We start from the raw sequence: 5,635 nt of genomic DNA, 5'->3' as shown, positions 1-5,635 counted from the left end.
TTTTGTCCAGTTTAGTATTGTAGATACAAATTTCATTCCATCCATGTTTTATTTTCTTTCAGTTATATTTTTTTTTGTTGATATTCCCAAGTAGGATTTGTTGGCCTTCTATTTTTGTTCAGTTACTATTATTATATTTCAGTTTCTCAAAGTGATATGACAAGTTTGTAGGTTCTGTTCATGGCAAAATCTCTTGATCCAACCATTGGATTTTGTTATGGATTTGAGGGACTGATCCTTGCACCAAGGAAAGTACTCTGTTGAGTACTCCTTTCAGTTAGTATTGAGAGAGATTAGAATTTTCCAGTTCTACTCAATTACTATTGAGAGGTATTAGAGTTTTCCGTTCTGCTTTCTTAAGCCTTACGATTTTGTCGTTGCTGGCATCTCTATTTAACCCTTATGTGATCTAGGATTCCAAACTATATGTAATTATTTTTCTTTGTAATCCCGATAATTTATATGAGCATATTATCATTTACTGTCGTCATACTTGATGGGGTAGGTGTGGTGTAGGTAAGTGAGCCTTAAAATTAGCCTTGCTGGGTCAACAAAGATTCCTTCCATTGAATAGAGGGTTTTTTCTCTGCCCATCGAATAACATATTTCTCCTCCAGATATTATGTTGAGAGATCTTCTCGAAGGCTTGCCAGTTATCCTCTCAAACTGGAAAGAAGGCTCTATAAGAAACCTTCTAGTAGTTTGATTTACTCCAAACATGGAAAATATTTTTTTCCAAATTTGTTCCTTTCTTAGATAGCAAGCAGATCAGAATAGGAAGTATTAGTTATTCAGTTGAGTTTGAGTTTATTTGTTTCTTAGTCTCCAAGTTTTAGGTGTTTAGTTTCTATTTCCATTGTTTTTTAATGTATTCAGTTTTGAATAGGCATATATAATGAAGCCCCCATCGATTGTAATGGAAAACACATATTAATTAATAAAGTTGCTTGCTTGCAATTAGTCAACCTAAGATAGGTGTAGTACATCAACTGAGAGAGTTGATGATGAGAGACCCAGACTGAGATAGCCTTTCTCCTACCCCCTTATTCTACGATCACTTGTCACCCTCTTCCCTTTCTTATTTTCAGTTTATCATTATTATAGAGTGTTATGTTGAAGGTAGAATCCAGCCTTGAAGACCAAGAACAGACTAGAATCAAAGATCAATCCAAGTTGCCATAAAAATTTTCTTCCCTTAGCATCGAACATCAGATCTCTCAGATCTGTTGGCCACTCACCTAGCCTTATTGAGGGTTTGTTCCAACCTCCAAAAGGTGGACTCGACCTGCTTCTTGGAGCTGTTGGAGGTTTGCTTGAGCTATAACAAGAAATCTCCCACTTGAGCCCTCTAAAATCCTATTCTATTTGTGGTGTGTGATCATGATTGGTTTTGTACCTACTTGGTTGGTTGAAGCCAATATTGGAGGTTAATTAGGGGACATTTTTGGCCATCTTCAACTATTTCAGGCTCATATGAGCTACGGTTTGGTGAGTTCTCAAATTTTTTCTATTTCATTCTATTAGTCAAATCTGAGTAATTTTTACTAGAGATCAGATCTGAGTTTTTAATTTGACTTTGGGGTGGAGCTTGTATAATTATCGGGGTTGTTTGCTTAGATAAATGACCTTACATCAGAGGGTGTCAGGCTACATTTGGATTTAGTAACTTGAATTGTTTGTTGGTACACCCCAATTGTTAAAATCATTCTCAATGCATCTACATCTAATAGAAAGTAGTTGGGAAAAAGAATATTTGTGTCACTCAAGGTTTCTACAGCTATGAATTATGAAGAAGTCTATTCAAGATATTTACTTTAAGCCCATTTAATATTAGTGCGTATAAGCTTTATTATTCGCAAGCTTATAGATTGATAAGCTTCTTTGGATGTTCTCTAATGGATAATTTTTTGAGTCTCTCTTTTCTTATAATTATGATATGCAATGTTTTAGTTTGATTATTCTTTATGCTTTTATCTTACCTTTCCAATAATTATTTGTCTTTAATTGAATTTAATTTAGGTACGTTGGAAAGTTATGGGCCAAGTGAGGACACATGTGAAGGCATTGAAGGACTTAGGTAAGCTATTTGTTTTGGATTGATTTGCCTTTTGTTTGTTTAGATCTTTTTGAACATTAATTGTTCTCTGAACTTAAGATTTATTAATATGGCTTTTGGCATCGTTTGCAGAAAATGCCGAGAAAGTATAAAAAACTTTTTAACCAAGGGTTTCAACTCAAATATCTTATCACTTCTGGTAAGTTCCTTTTTGCTGTAATTATTTTATTAATTGATCTTAATTTTGGCTAGTTTGGTGTCTCAATGGTTGTTTAGTAGCACACTTTTTGGTTTTTCTTCATCTTGTATGATTTTTCCTATTTTCTTTTTTGTTCTTATTCACAACAATTTTTTTTTTTAGGGTGATGTAGATGTTATATGTGGTGGACCTCCTTGACAAGGGATTAGTTGGTATAACCGCTTTAGAAACAAGGACACACCTCTGGAAGACAATAAAAACCATCAATTGGCGGTGTTTATGGACATTGTTAATTTCTTGAAACCCAAGTTCGTTCTGATGGAAAATGTGGTTGATATTTTAAAGTTCGCTGCTGGATTTCTTGGGAAATATGCTGTGGGCAGACTTGATTCTATGAATTATCAAGCAAGGCTTGGAGTGATGGCAGCTAATTGCTATGGCCTTCCTCAGTTCCACATGTGCGTATTCTAATGGGACGCTCGACCTACTGAGGCAAGTAGTAATTCTAGTAGGAATGAATCACGTGAAGAGCTTTTATTCATTTGTTATTTTCATTTTTGCAGAAGCTGCCTCAATATCCATTGCTAACGCATGAGGTTGTTGTTAGAGGAAATGTCCCTTTCAATTTTGAGGTGCGAAAGTTTCAATATTGTTGTGCTTATTTTCTTTAAAATTGTGATTATACTTTTGACTTATTCTCCTTAATATAGAAAGTATGGTTGCATATGATGGAAAATGCATTGCTTTTAGAGGATGGTATTTTAGATCTTCCCCAGTGAGTATAACACTTAATGATCATGTTTAAAGTTTCAATTTGTTAGTACAACATTATTTTGATAATTTTCATTGACGTTGTCAGGTCACTAATGATGAGAGCCTAGATGACATGCCATATGGGAAGGCCCCTAAAATAGATTTCTAGCACCATATAAAATTGAATCGAACTTGTATATTTATGCTCATCTCCTCTAATTGATTTTTTTTCTTCATAAAATTAGTTTTTTTAAGAAAATTAAAATTTGGACATTAAACCTATTATTGGTTTATTCTTCTTTAAAACTTTGTTGATGATGAGTCTCATATGAATTTGGTTGGATTGATGAGTTCAAAGTTGGAAGGGTAAATTTGGCTACATCTTTAATTCCTTACAGAAGTGTTCCCCCCCCCCCCCTTTTTTTATGCCATAGGAATAGAAACAACCAAAGCACATCAATACGTGGTAGCTTACTTTTGTACTCCCACACACAGTTGGCACTTAAGAGGCATATCGCAATGCTTTTGCACTTTCGAAAACTTGCAGTCTCAAAAGCACAGAAATACATGATCCTTAAGGGGTGGAGATATACCCTTAATATCCACTGACTCGGAAGACTTAAGTTCATGCTTGAACGTGGAACTTCACTACAATCCAGAAACACTTTTTACTTTTAGTTATCTTGTAGAAGTGTTCATTGAGAGCAGAAATGCATTGAAGTGCTCTTAGTATGGAAACACTCGCACGAAACAGGATTGGTGTTACTAAACATGGCCCTAGAAATGCATTTGAGGAATGTGATGTTGCTATATAGGATGCCCCTTATTGTTGTTATAGGAATAATAACTTATTTGTCCAATAGGAATTAAAAATTCTAGTCCCCACTAATATATAAGAAGAGTGGATTCCTAATTTTGTTGGCAGAAATAACTAAAATCCCAATTCAACCAGAAAAGTGATTATAACTATAATGAAAAATTAGAAAAATACAAGGCACTTTAAATTTATTTTTAAAATTACTGAATGATTGGTTTCCCTTGTATTCTAAGTGGTGGGTGGATCTGCTGATTGCCAATCTTGATAACCAGTTTGGGATTGTTTACATTCACTAATGTAGGTAAACTAATATTTACAATACATAAAGTAATAATAACTGAATTGATGATCAACAATAACCATTCAACTAATTGATAAGGTGGCGAAAAGAAGTGGAACTGGATAAAAAACCAAGACTGACCTGAACAATTATTTGTGTTTAGTGCGCGATGCAGTTATGTGTTTTGTTTGTCTTTCTAAATTGAATTTTGGCTATGTAGTTAAGTTTCTTCTTAAACAAGTAAGCATTAAGCCATAACTACTAGACAAACAGTAACTTTTTCCACATACAGATTTTTATGAGTGGTATAGATATTTTGTATGACTATAATTTTGTTTCTAGCTAATGGTTTGCTTCAATAACAAAGTTGATGTCTATTGCTAGTATTGACAAAAAAGAATTAAGTGAGTCACTACAGAAGGCATGGCTATTTGATCACCGCCCTTTAAAATTGATTGCGGATGATTATCAACGGATTTACCGTATTCCGAAGAGAAATGTTTTAGTGCTGCTAAGACAAATGTTCATGAAAACATAGTTTCCTATATTTCGTTGTAATTTACTTGATGCTTACTTTATTCTGTTGTCTCAAGGTGCAAACTTCAGGGATCTTCCTGTTGTGTTGGTTCATCTAGATAAGAAAGTTGAATGTGATAAATCTGTTGAAAGGGTGTACCTACTTTCTGGGAAGCCTTTGGTAATAGCTACTTTTTGTTATACTATGTTACGTGCACAGAAGAGAACAAATAAAATTAAGAATGGGAGAATTTAAGAAGTAAAGGCTAGGGAGAGAAAATAAATGATTTTGGCTAATGAAGAGGATGTCAACCTCTATCTCGTGAGAGAGAAAAGATAAGAATCTCTCAAGAGAAATTATAGGGAATGAATTTTGACTAATTTAGAAGGAGAAGGGTCTCTTTCCTAATAGGAGATATAGTTGAGATGTTCAACTTCTCTCTTTCATTCCAAAACACTAATAAATAGGCTTAATAGCCATTACATAACTTCTCCCTCCACTTCTCTAATTTGGTTATAACTGCTCCCAGTACTTACATGATTACACTCATAATTACCTATTACTTCATGACTTCTAATAAAAACAATTACTTAATAATCTACTAAAATTACTATTACCCACTAATCCCCTACAACATAACCACTTCACACGATCTTTCTTTTGAGTATATAACAATACTTTTCCCTTCGAAGAATCTTGTCCTCAAGGTTCAATTTGCGAAGTTGAATGATGGTGGCCAACCCACTTCTATGTCTTGATAACAATCAATAAAAACATTTTCTTCAAAATTCTTTTTCAGCTTTTGCAACTTAATCACACTATTTTTCATGGATAGCATTAACTTTTTCATTATCAAACCTAACTTGAGAATCTGTCTTTAGTTGACTGTGAACAACTTGAGGTTGATCAGATTGCTTGGGGCACTTCTCAAGTGGATGGTTCATTTTAAGTTTTATTTATTCAGTTGGTGCAACGATCATATCGCTACTGATTTGGCATTTAACTTATTTCTT

At 33.9% G+C, this 5,635-nt stretch overlaps 1 pseudogene; it reads left to right on the top strand.

The window, feature by feature from the left end:
• The first annotated feature begins 2,165 nt into the window (after window positions 1-2,165).
• LOC122074175 lies at window positions 2,166-3,177 on the top strand (annotated as a pseudogene).
• The last annotated feature ends 2,458 nt before the right edge of the window (window positions 3,178-5,635 follow it).

Source organism: Macadamia integrifolia, chromosome 3 (assembly GCF_013358625.1).
Source record: "Macadamia integrifolia cultivar HAES 741 chromosome 3, SCU_Mint_v3, whole genome shotgun sequence".
Taxonomy (NCBI): Eukaryota; Viridiplantae; Streptophyta; class Magnoliopsida; order Proteales; family Proteaceae; genus Macadamia; species Macadamia integrifolia.
The sequence above is the reverse complement of the archived record's forward strand: the minus strand, read 5'-3'. Positions and strand labels throughout refer to the sequence as shown.